The 25,137-nt window shown below is 44.2% G+C and overlaps 1 pseudogene; it reads right to left on the bottom strand.

Moving 5' to 3' along the window:
* Nucleotides 1-647: 647 nt before the first annotated feature.
* On the bottom strand, nt 648-827 carry LOC126519826 (U2 spliceosomal RNA; annotated as a pseudogene).
* Nucleotides 828-25,137: the final 24,310 nt, after the last annotated feature.

Genomic DNA, 25,137 nt, shown 5'->3' with positions numbered 1-25,137 from the left:
TCATGGCGTTGGCATTCCCAAAGCACATGGGCCTTATCGGCCCGTTCGTGCTCGAACCACGGGCAGTCGGGGGCAGTTGCACCCGTCGGGCGACGGGTGCAACGCGGGCCACAGGCGGTGTAAGTGGTAGGGGTTGCTGAAAGTGCCCGCCTGGAGGCTTACGAAAATGGTTCTACTTAAATCGAGGACGACGCAACGAGCTATGGAAAGAACAATGATGGGTGTAACGTTAAGGGATAAGAAAAGAGCAGATTGAGTGAGGGCACAAACGCGAGGTAATGACATCTTAGTTGAAATCAAGAAAAAGAAATGGGCATGGGCGGGACATGTAGTGAGGAGGGAAGATAACCGATGGTCATTAAGGGTTACGGACTGGATTCCAAGAGAAGGGAAGCGTAGCAGGGGGCGGCAGGAAGCTAGGTGGGCGGATGAGACTAAGTTTGCAGGGACAACATGGCCACAATTAGCACGTAACGGGGTAGTTGGAGAAGTATGGGAGATGCCTTTGCCCCGCGGTGGGCGTAGCCAGGCTGATGATGATGATGATGCAGTGGTTCTTATTGATGTAGACTTCCTTTGCTTCAATTCTGTGATTAAAGTGAAGCTGTATAGGGCTAGTTTCCAACGGATCGGCGTCCGTAAACCAAAAACCGTGGGCCTATTCCGAAGATAGCGTAATACCAGGCCGATCCGCCGCAAAGATGAAGCTTGCTTCAAGCACTCCGCCAACTTCCAAAAATAACTTTAATATCATGGGTCCAAATACAACTCGTGCCAGATGTTAAGGTGATAATAACAGATACTGCACTTTGATCCGCGTCGGCCATGTCTGCGTTCGCACCGCCCTTTCTTTGTCGGCGTTCCAAGCACTCGCGTAACTGCATTCCTTCCGCACTCACGCGGGTAGTCCCTTCCAAATGTCACGCATGTCTAGTTTCATCTGTCTCCTTGGGGCGGTGGTCTCGTTGTCCAAGCAAATGTATATAAAAATCGCGGTAAATGACTCCGTACCTATGTTCAGTATCCTTTGTCACCTCTGTGTACTATTCTAAACAGTTTCGCTGGTCATCCACCTTCACCGAGTGGAATGGCCCATGATTTTTGAGTATCTGCTCACTTTGTTACGTCACTCGCTTGCGAAGGTCTCCTATTAGCAGGGCGGCACGACGACGATTGTATGACGCTGACGCAGTGACAATGATGGAATGGCGATGCCGTCTGGAATATTTCTGGAATGTTGTCGGTGGCAAAGAACGCAGAGTAATCAGATTAGCCCGTTCTGACAATATCGTGATCCGTCCAAACCAGTGCTGTTCCGTTTTAAATTATGTATTTACTTCCGTTTTCCACAAGTGTGCTCCGACTCCTCTACCGTATGTAGCTAATTGCTCTTATTTACCAATGAATTCAATTACTATAGATTGGGTCGTCATACAAAGTTGATTGAAAACCTGTAAATATCTTCTTCATCAGGAGAAGATTCAATCAGTTGTAAAAAGTTGAAAGTTTTTCAGAGCCACATTCTTCCATAAGGCTTTCAATGCTCTTTTCCCAGTCTCTAGGTTCCTCGGTACTTCCAAGCAATTGGAGGGTTGGCAAGCTTGTTCCAGTCCAAAATCAGGCAAGACTCATTCTCCAGATAAATATCGTCCTATATCACTCACAAATATACTATGTGAAATATTGGAGCATATTATACATTCTCATCTCACCAATTTCCTTGAGTGCAATTACTTCTTTTCGGCTGAGGAACATGGTTTAGGGAAGCATTTTGATGCGACACACAACTTATATGTTTTACTAATGACCTCTTTACCCACGATGACATGGGCTTCGATGTAGACTGCATGTTCTTGGACTGTGCGACAGCTTTCGACACTGTTTCAGATGATCTCTTCATTTTTAAATTTTGCATGCTTAACAGTGACCCTGATGTGCTGAACAGGAATAAAAGCTTTCTATCTAATCGAACCCGATACGTTTCCGCTAAGGATTGTTCATCCTCTGACCTTTCCTTAACATCGGGTGTACCCCAGGGATGGCTACTATGACCGCTCGTCTTCCTGATTTAAATTACGAACTTCCTAAATGCATTTCCAATTCAACTATCAGGCTTTTCGCAGATGACTGCGTCATTTGTCGCAAAATAACTAGCCTCACTGATTCTGATAAGCTTCAAGACGATCTTACAAGCATATCCTACTGGTGCGATAAGTGGTTCATGCGACTAAACGTTAATAAATGTAAAAGAATGCATGTATCGCGTCGCAGAAACAACACTGACAACATACATACTTGCTTCACGACTCTTCTCTTGAATGCGTCAACTGATACAAATACTTAGGTGTTCATATTTCACGTAACTTATCATGGCATACGCATATCAAACACGTCACTAGTAACGCTAACAGGGTCCTTGGATATTTGCGTCGAAATTTTTTTACTGCGCCTCCGACGAAAAAGCTAACCCTATACAAAACATTATTACGGCCACAGCTAGAATATGCATCCACATTATAGAATTCCTATAAGATCGCACACATAAACACACTAGAATCCATCCAAAATCGCACAGCACGTTTCATCTTATCTAACTATTCCCGTTGTATCAGCATTACTTTCATGAAAAACACACTTACCTTATTAGACATTCGTTGTGCCGTAAATGTTCCAGACTGTGCGTTTTCCACAAAATGTATCACCATAACGTACTATTAAAGTTTCATCTTATTGCTTGCCCTTCATACATTTTATCCCACTTTTATTTTCTTCCCAAGACCAGTGCCGACAGGAACGTGCTTCCTCCCTCCATCGCTGCCTTTAATGACAGTGACAATTTCGAAACTACTGTATTTTCGGCCACTTTTTAAAACCTCTTATTGTATAGTTGTGTACTAATTTTTTGTGCTTACTACTCGTTTCTGTAATGCCTTCGGGTCAAGAAAGTATTTGAAATAAATAAATAAATAAATATATAGAAGTCGATGATACGATAAAGTTGATATAAACCCATCGAGATGATGAATATCAGATGACTATTTATGAATCATAGAGATGGTGTGACAGCGATAGGGTGACGATGGCGACGTAATGACACAGGGGTGATGACCAACTGTATGACAGCGACGATGCGACAACCACGCTATGACGAGAAGCGGATGAGAAAACGAGAATGACGACGATGATATGACAACTGATGCATGACCGCGGCTGTCTCACCACGACTGAAATGGCGACAACGACATGACAACACGTAATCACGATTGAAAGACGACAGCATGATTAGGATAACATGAAAAAGATGAGGTAACGTCAATGAGTCGACGGAGACCGTATGTCGACAATAGGCTGAAGTTGCTGAAGTGATGACGATGGTAAAATGCCAGCGCGATGACGATGCGATGAGAACAATGGCATGACAACGAATGTGTGACGACGACAGGTTGACGACGACGGCGTGACAATAGTTGGATGACTCAGTTAGAATAAAGACAATGCAATAACCGCGACGGCATCACGACGATGGTGTGACAACAAATACATGACGATGTCTTGAGACGACGCAGGGACGGCGATGGCATGACAGAGTTCAATAATGCGATGGAGGCGAGTGTATGAAGATGTCTGTATCTCGAAGCGTGCATGACGACAATGATATGGCGACGATGGCGTGACGGCGACGGAACGACGTGCGTTGGATTGCAAAGCTAGAATGACGACAATCCTAGAAGGCTGAATGGATGGATGCAAAGAATGCTAATCGCATTGAAAGCGGTGCACGTCGGATAGGAAACAAAATATTACGATGGCTTTAGATGGTAATGCGATTAGCACTGAAGCAATGTAGCGATACACCGTATCTCTTAAGTCACGTTTATTAAACACCTGTAATGGGCCACTCTGAGCGTTTCCTGCTTCGTCTTTATAGGATATATGTTGTCTCCGGTATAAAACCACATTGCTGTGGCCCTCGTTTGCCAAAGCCGCTAGTGAATATGAATGAGTGACAACGATCGTACGACGACTACGCAGTACCGGCGATGGAAGGACGAAGGCGGGATGAGTTCGATGGAACGGCAAAGGCAGTATGAAGACGACGGACTGACGACAACGAGACAATTCTTCAGTAATGACGATAGTATAACGAGAACAGTGGGACGACGCGGATGATGACTGGTGCATGATGACAGTGGCGTGATGACAATGACGTGTCGATAATCAGATTACGAAGCCTGAGTAACGGTCATGGCACAAACACTGCGGAATGACGAGAAGGATACGACAACGGGTGCATGAAGTAACTCTTTGACTACAACGCAACGATGGCGATGGCGCGGCAATGACGTCATAATCACGATTAAATGACGATAGCATGAATACGCTAGAAGGATGGAGATGGAATAATGTTATTGAGACGACGTAGGTAGTACAAGGTTGACAGCAGGACACCAATGGGTTGATGTTTCTGAAGTGATGAGAAAGGTCACGCGAAAGCGTGATGTCGACGGCGTGGCAGGTGTTGGATGGTGAAGTAAGAATGGCGATGATGGAAGTACCACAACATCATCGTGGTCACGGTAATACAATGAATGCACAACTACGACTGCATGACGACGACGCGTTAATAACCATGGCATCACGACAGACAGCATGATGAGAGTCGCGAGGCAATATCGGAGTAAGGACAATAGAGTGACTGCTACCGATACACGATTACGTCATACCGACGAATCCATGACGAGTGTGTGACGACAACGCAACGAGGCGATGGCATCCTGACCCAAGGTATTAAACAACTTATGCCGCAATATCAGCGTAGAAGGTGTGACGACGGCAGCATGACAAGATTCAATCACGAAGTCTTAAATAGTGACGATGGCATGACCATGACGACATCCCGACCATGACCGGGACAACAATGGTCGACAACGATTGTACGACGAGGGTGCTTGGACGGCGACAGTAGGATGACAAAGCAAGAATAACCAGGAAGGAATCGCCATGAGAGCATCACGACGGCTGTATAACAAATACATGATGACAACGCACTAACGGCGATGGCGTGACGACTTTGACACGACGAGTGTCGGATGGCAAAGGTGAAATAGATGCCGGGAGAATGACCACAACAGCAACAGAATGACGATATGGCAAGGGATGTATGACGACTGTATGACGATGATGGCGTGGCGATGACGGCATGACGAGAGCCAGATGACATAGCTGGAATGACCACGATGAAACGACTGTGACAGTATCACGACGTGCACGTATCTACATGCTCAGGCTGTTAGACAACTTAGGCAACTTAGCTCATAGGTTCGTCTCAACACACAGAAACACTTGTTGAAATCGCGGATAATATTCACTGGCTTCTTTGAACCAGTCGTTGAAAGTTGTGACCAATTCGATGCATAAGCAATACATCAGATGACATGGCGCATGGAAATATAAAAGTATAGGCATCGCATTTCGCTGAATGATATATATCAACCACTTCACAAAACCTTTGTTGAACATGGTTTCTCTTACCTTGCCGAAGGGTTTATATTCGCCTGATTACCCTGTTAGTTGGCGGCCAGCGCATTCAAATTATTTTATTAAAAAATCTGGTCATAATGATCAACCCTACTTTTGACTTGCGTATGCTGAGTTTCTAACACAGTGGATGTAACCGTTCTCAGACAACTAGCCTTCTTGTAAGTCCTTTATTCGGTATGCGGAGTATAGTGATCGACAACTTTACCGGTTATGTTTGAATGAGCTAACGAAGCAAAGAAGAGCAATTGTTGGGTGATGGTCTGAAGAAAGTAATCGAGGTCACCAAATGACAGGTGGCTAAGAATGGCTGATTAGAAAACACGAAGCCGTCAGAATGAATAAATGAATTACTCATGCAGTTCGCCTTGACGAATATTTAGGCTAATAAATTTGCGCACTCCGAATACTGCGTATTTCGTCTGCCGTAGCTCTGCGCCACAAGAAAATTCTAATGTAGCAACTGCGCTGACAAATGAAAAAATGATTTACGCTCCTACATTTTCGCAAAGCTCAAGGATGACGGGGGAAGGCGCTACGCGGCAAGGTTGACTTCTTGTGGGAAAAAGCCACACCATTGGTCGACGAGACAGTGCATTTCCGCTGCAGGGTGAGTGGACATCCGCACTTGTCGTTTCGGTGCACACGCGATCGGTGCAGCGTCTCCGATACAATCAGCATGGCCCAGGTGACGCCCCCAAACTAGCCATTGTCTCCGGGTACGAAAATTGACATCAGAATCATGGAACAAATAGTTCCCCACTGTCATAGAAGCAAAGGTAGTTAAAGAAAGGAGAGCAGGTGTATTTATTAGAAATCCAGGAATTCAATGTGGTGCCGTACGCTTTGTAGCATCTGAAAATAGAGCAGATAAGCTCGGAAATAGGTTTCCGACTGAGGTGCCTTTGTTACGTGTTGCCTAATTGTTGACATAGCTCAAAGAATAACGCATTTATTGTTGCTGCGCGAGTCATCGCTGGGAATGCTCTGGCAGTTGAATGGTGAAGGGAATACGTCCAAGTTCTTCACCGGCAAGTTCACCCTGCAAAACAAAAAGTATCATGTTAGCGCATGTTCACACTGTTGTTCTGGTGGATCATTATTTTTTTTTTTGCGAGAAGATGCCGCCTGAGTCCAAGGACTTGGAGCCGCCACCCGAGGCCACCAGAACAAAAAACTGCCGGACCATTCATTAATAAAGTTTCTTCTTCTTCTCTTGCGAGGGGCAACACTAATTTCAGACGTTCCCGTACAAATGAACATAAGAAGTAATGAAGTGTCTTGCGAGGTTTATCATAACTGAAATGAAGAACAAAATTATGGGGTCTTACGCGCCAATATGATTATGAAGCATGCCGTATTGGGGCACCCCGAATTAATTTTGACCCCCTGGGGTTCCTTAACGTGCACCTAAATCAAAGCATATGGGTCTTTTGCATTACGCTCCCATCAAAATGGGGCCGCTGCGACCTCATGCTTCGCGTTGCAGCACCAAAGCCACTAAGCAACCACGGTTTGACGTACGCCATGATTGCGTGCTTTGCCGAGACATTTGAAGACAAGCTAAGCACTTGCACTGGGCTCAAGTCACACTGATTTCGTTAGCATCATCGCAGGCATTGTAGAAGCACTGCACAATCTTCATGTTTACGCATTTCAGTGTAGTAAGAACCATACACGGGAACCTTTTCTATCTGTTAAAGCGAAAAACAACGCAAGGCAAAGTGAATGTAATGGTGATAAAAAACATCTTATGGCGAATGGCTCATCGGCCTAGAAGCATTAGGTGGTCTTAAAATTGTATAACATCGACGAAGATGTTTTCAAAAAATACCTGTCCTTTCAATGATTAACTACGTATAGGACGCTGGACTCAGGAAGAAAGCACAAGTTAATGTGCTCACAGACGACAGTCATCTATGCCCAAGAGAGGCAATTATGTTTCCAAAAGCAGCTGTTTGGATAGCGGCGTACACATTTCTACGGCTGTTAGCCTGTTCAACTCACGTAATTTCATATTTTCGAATGGGAGTATCATATCTACGCGCTGTCCTAATTCTCATGAATTCATTTGAATATTCTTAGAAGCGTGGGAGATTGAGCTTGTCAGTGACATTTCATAGTACCTTGCTTCAACTAAATTGAAGGCTGAAGGACAATGTAGCACGCACAGAGGACAAACGTTGGAGACCAGCAGCATGCGACTTCATGTGAATGGTGCATTCATAGGCGGCAAGAAACCAAATGTGGAAAAGTAGAAGAGAAGCAAGAAACCGTAGTCACGCGCTTATCGTTCGCGCACACGTGTATCAACGCTTTCCAAGAACATCATTTATATGCCATATGAGTGATCGATTGTTGGCAAACATCTGTGCTATGCCCCTGTGCTATCTTCCCCGCTTCAGTAATTATGCGTGCTCACTCACTAATGTCTTTGCCTTTGAGCTTCGTGTAATGAAGCCAGCTTTTCCATTACGCAGGTTCTTGCCGTGCTCCAGAAAATGGTTAATCAGAAAGCTGCCCTTTTCCCCTATGTATAGCGGGAATCGCAAGGAAGAGGTTCCCGTGCTCATTGCAAGTTATGAATCTTGCTAGCGCATGAACTACTGCTTGAATTTATTCATTACTTGTATATATTGTAGCGCATAAAAAATGCATAACATACAAGCTGTAAGCTGTGCTGTGTATAAACATTACATGAAATACACTAATAAGAAATAAAGAAACCATCGTGCGCATTCAACTTAGATATAGGAATTATTTGCCGCTTTTTGAAATGTTTAGTTCCCACAGACTCCTACGTGTGTGGTGAATTTGTATAGTTTTGTACTGCTACAAAGTATCAGCGTCGAAAATATTATATTCTTCTTTATAATAAACGAGATGCAGGAGTGACATCACTGACGTCAATTGTACATCTACAAGAACAAGAGCAATATTTGCCATCTTATCACGCAAAAAAAGAAAAAAAAGTCTTACTGTGGCTCAGGGTAACGTTAAAGTTCATTGCTGCGCTTAAGTATGTGATTAGCCGGTCCAACGCATAGCACAAGCCTGTATTCGAGCAAGGAATTTACCTTCTTCAAAGTTCAGGAAGCTTCTCTACAACATTGATGTCACTTAAGCAAATGGTAGACTCCATCATCGGCTGACGAATATTTTCCCAAACAGTATTTCATTGTGTTCTATACGAAGGTGGCGGCTCGTAGTAACATATTAGTGACACAACCCCCCCCCCCCCCCCCCGTAATCTTCTCAATAGAGCTGTTGCCGTTTATCGACACCACTTTATTGACCAATGATTCATTCGTCAATAAGGACGTTTTATTACGAATTTCAATATTCCGTTGGTTGCTCATTTAACACTAGTATACCTCACGGTAGATGATGATGATAGCAACTTTATTGTACCGCCGGATGAGGAGGCCCCTACTCCCCGTCCCTGGCACACAGGCCTTGGGGACGGGGGCCGGAACCTCCATGATTAGAAGCAAACAAAGAGGTCTTGACTCTTCGCGGCTTCTTCCGCCAGGCGGATGGCGTGTTGCTGTGGAGTAGGGTCCTCGCTCCGCAGCAGGGCTTCCCAGGCCACTCTGCAATTTATGTTTGCTTTAGCCCCTGGTGAGCTAGCACATTGCCAGATTATGTGATCGAGGGTCCCTCTCGCCCCACAGTGTTTGCACTCATCGTTTTCTCTATCATGCATAACATGGTATGCCCAGACCGGGTTTACGAAGTTGCCAGCTTGCAGGCGCCGCCATGCGACTGCCTCTCTATTGTTTAGACTTTTATCTGGTGGTGGCACCAGTCTCCTGCGTAGCCGATAATTTTCGACAATCTCCGTATAATATTGCAGACGCTTGTCCATGTTCCGGCAGTCGGGCGGTTCCACAGCCACCCGGAAGTAGAGAGCTCGGGCTAACTCGTGGGCCGCCTCGTTGCCAGGAACGGACGTGTGTGCAGGGGTCCAAATTAGGCTAATTTTTCTCTTCAGCAGTCTACTGGCCAGAACCCTTGCCGCTTTCGGCGAGATCCTACCCTTTCCAAAATTCCAGATGGCCGTTTTGCTATCGCTAATTATGAAATTTGCTTCCGTTCCCACGCAAGCGAGCGCTATCGCAACTTCTTCAGCCGTTTCCGAGTTGCGGCTTCTAATGGTGGCGGCCGATACGGGGGCACCTCGGCCGTCGACCACCGAGGCGACCGCTGCACCCGACTTGCCGCGTCCACGTACGCAACCGACTTGCTGTCCATTGAATCAAAGCGTTTGATTAGTGCTTCTGCTCTCTTTTCCCTCCTCTCCATGTTGAATATGGGATGCATGTTATGAGGGAGGGGGGAATGATTATATTTTCTCGGCAGTCCAGCGGGATAGTTGTCTTGCCTCGTAGTCCCCTATCTGTTTGCGTCACAACATTGTTACCACCGTGAGGTATTCCCCTATATGTTTGCAGACCTACTATTTAGAGCTATCCTCGAAATGGTAGGCCTGCAAACAGATAGGGGAATACCTCCCGGTAGTAACAATGTTGTGACGCATTCTGTAGTTTCCGTGCTCTTTGTAGCCTTCAGCCGGAATTGCTGTTTCCATTTTTCGTGACGCTTGCATGGAGCACGACGGGATAAGAAACTTTCTCTGCTGGCCAAGCGTCCATGCTTCCTGCCGACTGCTTAATCTCCCGTCCCCACTACCGCAAGATTAGTAACAGTTTATTACGTCTAGCACCGGACTGCCATGATCGATCATCCGTGCGCGGTACAACCATGTCCTTGACTCATCCAATGTAGCGTGTATTACGTCACGCGAGAATGAGTATCGTCGAAAGGTATTGTAATAGAATAAGCCTCAAAATCTTGCCATTTTCCGTTTCTTGTCGTGACAGCCACAGCGAATGGTTTAACGCTCTCGGGCCGCTATGTGTCGGAAACCATAAACGTGGTGTGGTAAGTTCTCTGTTGCGATATGGTGCCACCCCGTTATCAGTGACAATGCGGAATTCCAGAATAACTCAAGCAGCTAGGAGACTGCTTGTCTCGGCGTTCAAAAGGGATGACGATAAAAATTATAAATCATTACGATTACATTTCACTATATTCGCTTCTACCGGAGGATGTGCCTAGTCGGGAACATTAGTTAAATCTGGCCAATACCAAGATATTAATAACTGGATATCAACATACACGAAAAGTGGCGAGAACTGTGCTAAGAAAACAGGAGGCCATATATTGAACTTTATTGCCCACAATAGAATATTATTTTGCTAGAATCTTTGTGACAGCGGCCTAGCGCTGAAAGAAGTACTGAGGCAATTGTGCTGTCCATTTTTCCTTGTACATGTTGCTTTCTAAAATAACATTAATGGCAAAAGTTGCCGAGTAGATGTTTTATTACGTGCTTCAAGATTGCGTTGGTTGCTCATTCCACAACACTATACCTCACGCAATTAACAACATTGTGACGCGTTCTCTTGTTTTCGTGCTTTGTGTGGCTTTCAGCGAGAATTTCTGATTCCACTTTTCGTGACGCTTGCGTGGAGCACGGCGTTACAAGAGGCTGTTTCTCTGCAGGCCTGCCCTCCATGATTGTGGCCGATTGCTTAATTACGTGTGTGTGCCACCGCAAGATTAGGAACGGCTTACTACGCGTAGCACCAGAGTGCCATGATCGACCATCCCTGTGCGGTACAACTACGCCCTTGAATGCAGGCGCCAGGCATTGCCTCAGCAGTATGGTTTAATTATTTTGGCTATGTGAGGCTTCAACGAAAACTGACAATCGAGTTTCTTTCGCAACAGCAACCGCAAGGAATTGATGCACTGCATGTAGGAGCAGCTATAGTTGGAGCTTTCATTTGACATCCGCTTGTTACGTGCTGAACAAATAGCTTATGCCAAAAAATGCATACTGAGCAGGAAACTATGTGGCGGCGTCGGGGCACACAACGTTTTGAAGATGTTTGCAGATTATCGTATAAGTAGATATCTCTGGTCATCCCTGTAATACAAAAAAAGATCACTTTTCGCTGGTGCTTGCAGCGTTATCACATTCCCACCTGCTGCTGTAAAATGGATTCAATTCTTAACCGTTCTCAGCAACTGTAAAAGTACGTGCCTCTTTGGCAAGTGGGAAACAAATATGGACTCAATGCAGTTATATAAGAAGGCTGTTCCTATCCCTACCTTTTCTTGGGCACGGAAGCCAATTATGTACGAATGAAGACGCCTTTATGTTGCTTTAAAATATAGTGGCGACTTCACACTGAAAAGAGCGCGTAGCCTCATATGACGAAACAGTGTAAACTACCGTGATATATAAGGCATTGATCTGGTTTGTAGGCGCACATAATGAGTCTTTAGTTAGAGTAATTACCAGGCCTTCCGTTCGAGCAGTTACGCATCTGGCTCTTGTATTGAACTAAAGCCTGTACTCATCGCAAGTGTCAATGTTATTAATAGATAATGGGAACCTTTATGCTTTTGCGACTATCTTGCGTAAATATTTTTCACAAAGCTCTTAAGCAAGGAAAGTCCTGGAACAAACATCGGGGCATTACTTCCTTAATAATAAATGCCTGTTTCACAAATCTTTAAAAAATACTGAACAGAGTGCCGTAGAGGGCTCTTCAATATCACCACCACAAAAACTTCGCTGCCACAAAAACTCGTGCAGGCGTAGCACACACAATGGTGATTGCGGGTGCCAGTCAGTGGTGACGTACGCGGGCAAACGAAAAGAAATAATATGAAAGCGTATCCGATGATTTAACATTTGTTCATGAAGGGCTAACTTCTGCCGCTATACATCAGGGCCTGGTGGAGCCTCACCAGATATAGGATGGAGCGTCGTTCAAAGGACGTATGTTCTTAAAGCGCGGAAAATAACTGGGCTGATGTATTCGACAAGGTTCGAGGATCATCGAAAATCACCTACATTGCTGTATGCTAGCGAAAGGCACCACGCTAGAAAATACGATCTATTTGAAGATTCCTGTGGTGACCCAGCGGCGGCTCACTAACTGGATAATCGCAGAGCTTTCGGGAGTATCGTAAATAGTAATGCAGCTTATACTTGTCAATGAACAACATATAGGCAAGGTTTTTTGCGAGATGCATCCCACAATCACTCCCACTTGCGCAGCGCATTGTCCTATTGACGTCAAATACTATTGACGTCATTGCACGGGATGCCGCCATTCACATAACATAGATGCACAACTTTCCCCGAATGTAAACTGAAGCCAGAGCAATAACAAGTTTCTGCACACTACCGAGAAGCCCGGTTTGTTTAGTGAAAAAAAGGAGTTACAAACAGCATCTTCGATTACGGTGGCTTTTGCTTGTGGAGTTTCTGCAGAAATATTATGCTATCTAAAATCATTGCCGGCAGGTTTAGATGAAGGCTAATTGATGGGGCACGATTTGGGAATGGGTGATTCTATTCCAAGGCCTATCATATTCACGCCGCGGTGATAGCGCGTCATGCCCTTCCCCCCTTACCCCCCCCCCCCCCCCCATGGCTGCCATTGGTTTCGTAAACGTAAAATCACACAAGGCGTGAACATCATTTTATAGGTGCCTTCATAAGTTCATCGATCATCCAAGCACTGAACTGCCGCTAGGCCAAGATTGGGGAATATGTAGAAATGTCATAAAAAATCAGTTAAGCCAGCTTTCCGGCTGACGCCAAGTACTTTTTGGGCAACCTTTTCAGTTACTTTTAAAACTGTTACAAATGAAGCATAAGTCATCCGCATAGCGGTCATAAAGGTCTAAGCACGCGGTGAAACAGCCGTGCTTTGCCCAGAAAAAAAAAAGACAGCGGCACATCAGAAATGACAGAAATGTCATTTCTGATCTTTAAAATGAAAATTCAAAAGCTTACCTGTATTTGTTGGGGCTGTGTGGCATTCGCTGAATTTTCAATCTAATCTGGTCTGGTTTCGTTACCTCGCACCACATCTGCACAAGCAAACATGTTTCATTTTCTGGTTGCCTTCTTTCGCCTTTTATATTTCAAGCACATACCATTCCATAGGAAAGAAGGAACAACTCAGCCCCTGAGAAATTTTCCAAGCCCTCTAGTCTTGCTGCAGGTCGATCGCACTCACTTAGTAGATTATCATATGCCTGAAAGACGAAGTACACATTTGAGGCAGTCGTGAAAAAACAATTAGGACCTCAGATTCAGTGTAAAAATTTCACATGCAAGAACGATACCTCTATACAGCTTAACATTAGATGTATACTTTTATTCCTACAGGAAGATCCTTGCTTCTTGCTGAAAGCTCGAAATAAACTTACACATTGCAATGTGAACAATACAAATACTGTGAGAGTAACCAGCATATTTATTAGTGTATGATGAAACATAAAGGCTTATCTAGATTTGATTCAGGTAATCTTAGTGCGTCTTGTGTATTTTTATGCGTGCACGTTACTTCGTGGTCAGTGTAATAGGTTTGAAAAGTTGGGTAAAGCAGACATATTTTTATGTATATCAGGAAGTAGGATAATGTCCAAGCACCTGCCTGCGCAACGCGTAGACAGCATGGCCTTTTCTGGCGAAGTTTTCTGGCGTCATCTTTGAAATTCAGGGTTTTATTTAACCGGTAATGATGCAGCTGCTGGGATAAAAACTCTTTGCTTTTCAAGATAGACGAGTTGTCTTGAGAGTTGAGTCTTGGGAGTCTTCATGAAGTCTCGTCTGGAGATACGCCAAATCTTTTTCTTCAACTTATGTCACGGCGAAATGACGCAGTGGCTCCTGCGAAATTTGAGCGAAACCTAGTTTTCGAGGCCACTGAGAGTGATAATGTATCGAACACTTGGGGGCCGTAAATACTGTGACGTAATATGTAAAAAAATTCCGCAGAATCCACCTCACAATGAATAACGATTGTAATTCGATAATCATTTAAACAATGTAGCTTACACAGTAATTACACCGCTGAAGCGCGTTATGCTTGATCCGTGTATAATTGGATTGGATTGGATTTCCTTCTTCGATGGCACCGTGTATGAAGCCGAGCGTAGTCTTCTTCCTTTTTGAGCTCCCGCTGCTGCTTGTGGCATCGGCCAGTTTTGCCAACGTACATTAGTACAGGTGAGCATATTCTCGTAGATTACAGCTGGTGCGCAGCATATGAATGTGATGGTGTGTAATGCTTGTCGCATTAAGGTTGGTAGTCATCTTTTCTTCTTTAAACTCCTACACTGGTGCTTGTGCAAGGAAGAAGCAGTGACCCAAGCTGGCGGCAAAAGAGACACTGAAGAGTGGAACAGAGCCAGTTACGCATTCGCATTTGTGCATACGCAGTATGCCAAGTTAGCGTGAATGTGGTTCATTGAAGAGCGGCACATACCCAGTATTATACTGAGCGACCTAATTTGGTCCCACAGTTGGCTTCGAATCCGATTCCCTCAGCGCAGCAGTCCGATGTGGTACCCATTAGACAATGAACTACCTAGGGACCCAAATTCGCTGGAATACGTTTAGCAGGACAGGGCGAATCGGGCGCCCTGTTCCAATGCGTTTTCAGCACATTGGAACTCATTAGAACGCATTGGAACAGTTCAGCTATGATGGCGGTCGATACACTATGCAGAACAAGGCACAATAATTATTGCAGAAACTCGCTAGTGGACTTATCAGACTGGGTGTAAGCATTATTTCCATTCGCTCATCTTACATCACACGTCTCTGACGTATCCGAACGCGTCTGGTACTATGATGGTGAAGTTATCTGAAATAATGCACGAATTTAAGAATTATTTAGGCCAATATATAAACATAATGGAAGCTACTTCTCAATTATCCGTCAATTAATAATTGATTAGGTATAAATCATTTACGGACGGACGGACGGAAAAAACTTTAATGGAAAAAGGACCTGCGAGGTTGCCAGCCCGGGCTCAGGCCACCCGGGCATTGTGTGCGGTGAGGCATAGCCTTTCAACCGCTGCCCGGGCCCGCTGGATAGCCCATAATTGGTCGTTTAGTTCTGAGCTAGTCAGAGCGCCTAGCCATCGCTCCTCGAGAAGGTCCGGTTCTATGTTGTCCTCTACGTATACTGAACTGATCTGTGTGCACTTCCACAAGATGTGTGCCATGTCTGCGTGTTCGTGTTTGCAGAGCTTGCAGCTAGCGTCTGGATATTGTGTTGAATTTATTCTGTTTAAGTGTACTGGGTTTCGGAACGTTCTGGTTTGCAATCTTCTCCAATCTGTTTCTTGAGACCTGTCGAGTTGTTTGTGGGGTTGTGGGTATGCTTCTCTTTGTTTCGTGTAGTGTGTCAGTATGTCGTGGTACGTGACCAGTCTGTCCCTGTCGTCTTTTATCGCTTCTTCGTCGTCGTCGCCTCCTCCGTCTTCTCCATCGCCTCCGCCGCAGTCCTTCCCCCTTCCCCGGGGGTTGCGGGGTGTTGGGCCGTCACTGGCCGGGCCGCGGTGGGTTAGTTTTCGCGCGACTCGGTGGGCCTTCTCGTTGAGGTTGGGAGGGGCACTCATGGTAACTTCTCCCATATGTGCCGGGATCCATTTGAGGTATTTGGGTGTAATTGTGCCGTTCCTAAAGTCTTCTGCTCTGTGGTTCAGGATTTTGGCCGCCTCGGTGGAGACCCAGCCCTTTGTGAAATTCCTAATAGCCGTCTTGGAGTCGCTGATTATTGTTCTGTATTGTTGCCGACCACTGATTATAGCCAATGCGATTGCCGTTTCTTCCGCTGCCTCCGACGATCTAGTCCTTACGGAGCCCGCAGTCACGGTCTTTCCTTTCGTGCATACGACCGCCATTGCGAAGAGGGAGTTACCTTTGTCCCTTTATTACATTTAATTATACTATTTAGCTACCCTGGACTGTTACTATTTAACCTCACTGTTCTTACTGTCAAGTAATCGTCGTTACGGTTAGGTAATTTCAACATAATTAATACCTTGTAGGATTGCTTACCATTTATTCGTCTGAATGAAGTAGTCTTCCTTTAGCTTGATCAATTTCATCATCGTTAATCTTATTATTCCTATATTAGCCTTAATTACCCTTAATACGTCTTCAGTACTGACTTTATATAGTCATAATCATAACACCTAGTAGTCATACTTAGTCATAATGCATTCTCATATACACCCCCAGTAACTCATGTATATACGCGTACATGCAGCGCATCGTATCATGCGTTACAGACAGAGTGACGGACGGACACATTTCCGAGAGACGTAGGCCTAGAAGGCTTACGCATTAATAGGAATCTTTAACTCGGGTGCTCCTATCTAAATACATGTAAAAGGAGAATTCATTTTTCTTGGCAACCACTGCAACAAATTTGGCGAGGTTTCAGAAGAAAAACTTAAAATCTAGTGACTCTTCGTTTCGATCGTTTTCATTTAGGTCGTCAAAGTTTTATTAAAACTTGGCAACAATCACATATTTAAAAAACAGGAATATCAATTTACGATTCTGTAACTCAGCAATGAATAATGGTACCACAATTATGTAAACCGCATCCAATTGTACATCTAAAGCGGACAAAATAATTATGTTACACGTGAATCTAAAAAAATACAGTAATATGGAAATACAGCTTCTGCAGAATCCTTGTGCACAACGTGACGAATTCACGGAAGATGTAAATTGACATATTGAATTTGTCCGCTTTGAATGGAATTATAGATGCCGTTTACGGAACCGTGATATCTGTTACTGATGCAGAGCTATAAATTTGTAAACATAGTGCTTCTAGTTTTTTCAAACTTTCAAATTTTTGAAAATTCTTATAACGAAATTGAGGCCTTAAATCGAAATTTCGTTTCCCACAGTCACTATAATTTATCTTTCTCTCTCAAATGCAACATATTGCATCAAAATTGGCTCAGGGATTATCTCAGAAAAGCGTTTATGCGTTTTACATGTATTTGAATAGGCCGCGTCGGACTTGGGCCCGAGTTAAATCTTCCCCTTAAAAGCAATACGGTAGCGAGGGCCCAGCGCTCTATACCAACCAAATTCTACTGCAAAGCCATAGGCTTATATGCAGTTACACGCGGGCAAACGGATCGAAAGCCAAGCCGCAAACAGGGTGAAATTTCCAAACAATGTTAATCCCAATACAAACTCTGCAGTTTAGTCAGTGGGCCGTAATTTTTGTCAGTGACTTCGTTGATGTTTCGGCCTTGTTTTCCACCGACCACCGCGTCCTCCACGGTGGGTACAGTCCAGATGTTTGGGGCTCATCATCATCATTGTCATTTACGTGCCGTCGCAGCTGCTCGACACGACACAAGCACGACATCGAAGAATTGGCCTCTAACATATCGCCACCTTGTCAAGAACAATTTTAGTGCAATGCACATATTCCTTCCTGTCATCGAATGAACAATTACATGGCCCAGTGTGACTGATATTCACAGTCCCTTCGGACTGTTTTCTTGCCGCCACGTATTACCGATTCGTCTTCTTCGATACTGGATCTTGTTTTTTCCTTGAGATGGGATTATTAATTTTGTGACTGATGTGTGTGATGGCATTTCTGATCATAGCCTGGTCTTCACCACTTGAAGTTCGCGGCGTCATTCGTTTTTTTTTTTTTTTTTTACTTGACAGATTGTCGTAAATATTACAATAAAACTGACGACGTTAGCATCTCGCATTATTTTAAACAGGCTCTGACTTCATTTTGAGCATGCGATGGTGATCTTAATGTGAAGCTTACACGCCATCGCTTTTATAAAGATGTCGCTATGCGACCTGACGCACTTGCATGACAGTGGTTTTGCAAATTGTGTTTGCGTGTTTTATGCCTGCGTTTCTGGCGTCGTAGAAAGTAGAACGCGCTCGAATGTGCTACGACGCTTATTATTGGATGTCACGCACGTGACATTCGCTTTAGAAAGATAGTTTGCGTTGGCACGAGAAGTATGCGTGTGAATTGATTACTTTTATTCTACAATCTTTGTGTAGTCGTTTTGCTCATTGGTTACTGGCAGTGGTATCCAGACTGAGACAATTACTGTTTGCATTAAAATGTGCATGGGGATTAATTGCGCTTCTAATAGGCACATTATGTATAGGATTTCGTCAAATCATTAAACGCACAAAAAATGGATAAGGCTAAGTTATATGCGCGTTCTCGAAGATACCTATACCAGAGCTGCCTGCCTGGCAAACGAATGGCTGGCGACGGAAACTATAATGACATCTTCTATATGGAAGTGAGAGCACTTTCGCACCAGTGGTGGCGTCCTTTTTTAGTCCTGAGAGTGACATAACACACGACTAATCCTAATACTGATGACTAAACATTGCGAATAATTTTTATTTAGCGACACTAAAAAAAAGCCTGATTTTACAATTTGCGTTTTGGTGTCTCTACAAACAGGAAATCGCCAGGCCTAATTATTACATCGGGGTTTCGGTTTCGAGACCGAAGCTTACTCGCCCTCAGGGGGATCTGGGATAGCGACGCTGCGCCAATTTAAGGCGCCGCGCTTCGGTATAATCTCACTCAGCCTCGGTCCCCGTCTGCGTCTGTCTTTATGCCGCCGTCCCGGCGTGCTCGACATGGCGTTCTTGGCGGCCACGCCGACATAACACTAATTGGTATTGAACCCCAAAGCCATAGAGTTAGCACACTGACTCCAGTGGAATCTTTGAGCGCAAGAAGCGGCAACCGGAAAGGCACCAGCATGTTTCTAAGTTTCATGGTTTTGATGCCAAAGGTATTCGAAATATTATGCATAAACAAGCACTAACACGTAGCATGATACGTATGCACTACATGGAAAATTCTTTCCCTATATTTCTCTGAAAGATCGGATTGCTATTTAGCAAATTTCGGTGTGACATTTACGGTGCGTGAAAGGATGCGTTTGCAGGTTCTTGACGACATGGCACCACCATATTGAGGGAGGCTTGGGTTCGCGTTGATTGTGCTTCTCGTCTGGACCGCATCTCGTCGTCTGCGCCAGCGCGTATGCACAAAGTAGCAACATGGCGGCGCTCTTGCGGTGGCCTCTTTCAATGCATGGGTGCTAAGGGGAGCTTTTCCTCTAGGGTGGCTGATATTACCTCTATGCCATAGGCTCTGCGCTGCTATGTTGTTACGTAAGCCACGCAAAGCCCGCAAGCCTAAATCTGAAGTGGAAATTCGTACGTAACCCGCAAAGCTCTTCGGGGCATTTTGAGCATGAACATTTAGGGCACTCTATTGGATGTTATGTGCGCATTCCTTGCGTACGTAATGCTAAATGTGTGTAATGACTTGGCTGTGTTCTTTAGATTTCAATTACAGGTATTCTATTGCTAACCGTGTTAAAAAGCAAAATAGTTGTCACGAACAAGCATGAACCGGGCGATCAGTATTGTGGCCTTCTCTCCGCAAGTATGGGACATCATTTTCCGAACGCCGTAATTTGTAAAAAGAAAATAACTGCACACGATCGGTACTGATATTCATGCCTTAAAATTGTGTAACTATAGGTAACGGAAATTAGGTAACCCGGCTTACCTTTAAAGCTATTTTTAACCCGATGTTGTCAGCAATATTTTCTTCCAGCGTTTTCACACCATCCAGCTGCGTACAAAATACATGTAGTGCGCAATTAATCATCTCTAAAATATAAGAACTGCAACACACTGAAAAAAATAAGTGCTTCAATTGTTTGTATTCTAAGATGTAACAAATTTCTGTGATACTTTCAGTACTGCTATAACTGTACAAAACTTCACTCACAATGGCGAGTATAACCACACAAAGTTCTCAATTTTTCTACAAATTTGAGATTAATGTTTAGTTGCCACGATGGCAGCATTTAGATAGGGGCGAAATGTGAAAACACCCGCGTACTTAGATTTAGGTGCACGTTAAAGAATCCCAAGTCGTTGAAACTTCCGGAGTCCTCCACTATGGTGTACCTCATAATCAGAAAGTGGTTTTGGCACGTAAAACTTCAGAATTTAATTTTAATATTTAGTTGTTGATCTCCTGCTGACACGCGCTTTCTCCCTCTGCCGAATGCTGAAATTTTTCTTGATGCAATCTTGTTTCCGTTTATCATTTATTGCCGCAGAAAATGACGGCCAACAGAAAAGCTCTCGTGTTTACCGTCTCTATACCTCCAGTCTTTAGTTTTACTGCAGAAGTAATTCGTTTGAGCGTATCCCGGCGGTTTTCGGTTTAATGAAAATTACGTCGTCGCCTAATTTGGCTCAACGCAGTACAGCGCACAAATAACGAGTCCACGTATAGTTTAATCCATCTGTCCTACCCTTTGTCGGTCACCGGATTTGTTGTGTACGAAATTACGCCACCATGTAATGAATGCTACCTTAATTTCTTCCCTGCAACAAATACACGCCATCAAATGCGTCATTCCTTTAATAAACTGCATTGATTTCTTTGGCTCTTTCACCTGTCTTTGTACTCGGACCAAATGTACTCACACTACGGGCACATGCTTTCGTGCGAACCAGCAGCAAGTCGCATTCTTCGCAAAGGCTAACTTGCTTGAGACACACATCAAGGACATTACGACAACGTAGGCAGGTAATTGATATGGGATATTTTCAGGCACGAGGGCATAAACCATTTCGTTGAGCTACTGAAGGAAATATAGACGGGCAGCCGAGTACAAATGGTAGCAGAAGGCAAGAAATGCAACGAAGCCGCGGAAATTCACAGAGGACTCAAACACGGGTGTCCTCTCTCTGTATTGTCGTTCATGCTTTGTGTGAAGGGAGTAGAAAAACGACTGAAAAATAGTGAATTGGGTTTTAGTGTATCTCACATCCATAATGGGCAAAAGGTGTAACAGAAGGTCCCTGTGCTGATGTATGCGGATGACATAGTGCAACTATAGGGGACAATGCCACAGATTCAGAGAAACTTGAGAACGTAAGTGGCAATGCAAAAACGAATCCGGACCTTATGTATAACAAAGAGAAATTGGGAATTATGATCTCTAATGAAGACACAAGCGATGACGTGGTACTAATTCAACACGAAGTAATACTCATTGTGAAGTAACATAAGCGTCAGGGTGTTTATATAAACGAAGGAAATTCATATTGAAGCACCCTCGAAGATAATATGAAAATGAAAGAGAACTGGAATGCAGAAATCATGACAGGTACAGCACTTTTGGGCTAAAATAAATACTAGGTGGTATTAGGAATTGGGGGAAGTCTAATGGAGCCAGCGCTAACATTCGCAAATAGAAATTGGTGCTATAAATCAGGCATCTTGTCGAGGTTGGACATTAACTAGAGGCAGTGGATCGACTGGAGTTGGGGGCCGATGGTACAACCATAAGTAAGGCAATCCAAGCGGACATGAGCAGGGCTTCTTTCGAAGTTAGAGAAACGCCGAGCGTGGTTAGTTTTGAACGAAAACTATGGAACATAAGTGAAAAGAAATGGTTGGATAAAAGCACAAATATGAGTACCTCAATGTTGTGAACACATGATAGAGGAAGAGGTCAATAAAGTTGGCTGTCAAGTTCAGGGTAATTCAAAGTATCAATAGACCACCAGGAGTGGTAAAAATGCAAGTGAGAGGAACAGAGACAGTAGAGAGGTTGCAAAAAACAGAAACCAAATAGACCATGGAGACTTGCAAAAGCTATAATAAATAAATCGGGAAGGAAAATTGATATGGCAACGCAAAGGGGAGTGCCTTGCTAATTAAAGCCCAAGTGGGCTGACTGAGTACAAAAACATACCGGGGGAAATGAACGCCTAATTAAGGGCAGATGTGCCCTGGAAGAAAAAAGAAAGCCCGCAAACAACTCTGAACATCGTAATGAAATGCCAAGATTATGACCCAGCGCGACCCGTCCACCTTCCAGCAGCACTGGGAATGAAAGAATATGGAATGTTTAACTGATTACGAGTCGAGATAAGTAAGAGACGATTAGAGTATTGGAAGAAGAAAGTGGATACGACATTGGTAGAACCGGAATCATTGCAAGTGTTGGTGATGGGGCCGTATAACGTTAGATGTTTTAAACACGAAAGCTGAGGTCGAGATAAGATAGGCTAAATTCTAGAGAACGATCAATGTAGCAAAATGTGATTAAATCAAGTAGGTTGAGGGAGCATTTGTCCCCACCCCGTTTGAAATACGTTGTCAATGAACCTCATCAGACGTGCTGCGGTGCGAGAAATTTGTGGAGTCTAAACATGTAAATGCTGTGGTAGCTTGTAGCGCTGCATCACATTTCTCCACCACCTGCGCGGATAGTGGCAGGGTGCCATTGTCACCTAAGTTCGCTGTGGGTTATCTTGTCGAGATGCGTCAAAATGTATTCTGCTTACATGCGTAATACACATTTCGATACCATGTACTAGCAAAATTAGTTGTGCATACATTTTCTGTTTATATTACTCAGTAGCCGCAGCATATGCGCTAATCTGAATGTACTAGTAATTCGTGATGGGAATAGGAGGTACTGGCGCGGCTTCTTAGATGTCTGTTTTCGGGTGGTATCGCTGTAGCTGGTTGCTGCTACGCGGAGTTTCCTGTTTTCTTGGTGTCTTCCGTCGTGTGAATTAATAAAATAAAGTCGTAGTTCCACCCGAAACGCGACGCATCGATTGCGATAGCAAATTATTAGATAACCATACGAAGTAAATATAGTTTTATCGTCCCTTGGACTTTATACGGAACATCAGGGCAAGGGCGCCGACAAAAATGCTCCTGGAGTGTCCATATAATTGCTATCGCAAAAAAAGTTGTTTTGATGTGCTTTCAACATAGAAGCCAAAAAGAATAAATCCTGAAAACGCCAAACACATTGCTTTGGACCCTGATGTAAGCTCGTGCTTGTTCGTGTCTAATAAGGGGATGGGAAAAATAATGTTGTCACACGCGAGCTTCTAAAAACTTAAATTACTCGCCTGGTTGGTGATACGTGTATCACTGACACATCTGTTTGAACTCATTTGGTGGTCTTCACTGTGCGCATGCCTGACAAAGTGGGAGGTTTCTGTCTGACTTGCTGGATCTAAGTGAATTAACAATTACAATTTAGAAATTATGAATTTCCAAAATCGTTATTTAGCAACTATTTAGTAATCATTTACTGATTACGTATCATGGTATGTGTCTCGAACAATGATCGGCAAAACCAAATGTGATAAGTGCTCGAGAGCTCTCATTCGGCCACCTGTATCTGAAACACCTGTGGATTGCTGCATGATGAAGGAGGTAGAAAGGAGAGGAGGGCTCCGCCCATGTGATGAACTGCAGAGATTCGTTGCAAACACGTAATACTCACGTACGAGCAGCTTCTTCTGCATCAGAATAAAGCCAGATAGCATACAGGACTTGACTTCTGCGTTAACAAGAAATCGACTCACTCCAGCTTGGTGTGCACGACACATAAATATGTTACTTTAACTCACAGGCTTATCAAGTTTTATACAACGGCAAGGCTGCACTTCCTTGTAACACCAGAAAACGTGACAAGAGAAGGCAAACGGCTGTGAATACGCTCTTTGAAGCTTCGTCGTGCTACGTCGTGTGCCTGCACGTATGCTTTCTTCTGGTCGTTTGTTTCAACTTCTTGTTGCGTGACGTTCATGATATACCAAAATAAGCACGCCGTCTTTTTTTTTTGGACTCTGTTTGTACGTGAGTAGCTCTAGATGGTAGCTACTCGGCATATCTTGTCTTAACAACCACCGAACTTTTGTATGATAGCGGAAGAGTGAATGTCCGCCTATTGCAAAAAAAGAGGAAGAACTAAAGAAACAATTAAAGAAGGTGCCAGCTTTTTGTAAAAGGAAGCATTAACTCGGCAGCATAGGAAATGCCACCAGTCTCGCATCGGAGCACATAGTACTCCGGCGGCAGCATTCTGGTAATCTTCTTTTGCAGAGTTCAATTTATTATTCGCATCTCGTCACTAAGCACTGCTTATTGTTACCAACAAGCGTCTAAGTAACGCCGTAAGTAGGACGGCGACGCCGAATATGCGTATGATATAGGCCACAGCGCGAAACTGCTGGAAAATTCGCGACGCACTCGCACTGGTTGCCGAGTGAGTAGGGCGATCTAAGTAGCGACAGTAGCGCTGCCGCTGCTGGCATCATCGGCTGCTACGCTCCGCGGTCGCCAGCGCTTGCACTTCCCCTTCTAGCCACCACATCAAAATCGACGAATGTTACCGTAAAATCGCTACCACCCCACTATCATTGGCACGTTTCATTGAGTTACTTTTGCTTTTTGCTGGCCCACAGAAGCGCAAAGAAAAACAGCCAAGTATTGGGTAAATTGGAAATCAGGAAATAACTCTGCCATGCCCATAATATGTCACATCGCCGTACTCGCAGATTTTTTTTTTTTATCACCGTACAACATGTCTTTTCTTTTTCCCGAATACAATTTCAGGAAGTCGCATGACGCACGGTGGAATTCACAGTCTTTAGGTCGATATTACGAAAGAACCTGTTTCAACTAAACAAAATAAACTTATGGTATAGACCTTAACTCTCCTGGTCCTTCTGCCTCGTGCATAGATGTTAACTGCCCTGCCGATTCCTATGGTGTTATTTTCCGGCGTGTAAAAAAAATGCAGCGTTCTTTAAGTCCAGCCTTCTCTTTC

The sequence above is a fragment of the Dermacentor andersoni genome, chromosome 11 (genome assembly GCF_023375885.2).
Source record: "Dermacentor andersoni chromosome 11, qqDerAnde1_hic_scaffold, whole genome shotgun sequence".
Taxonomy (NCBI): domain Eukaryota; kingdom Metazoa; phylum Arthropoda; class Arachnida; order Ixodida; family Ixodidae; genus Dermacentor; species Dermacentor andersoni.
The sequence above is the reverse complement of the archived record's forward strand: the minus strand, read 5'-3'. Positions and strand labels throughout refer to the sequence as shown.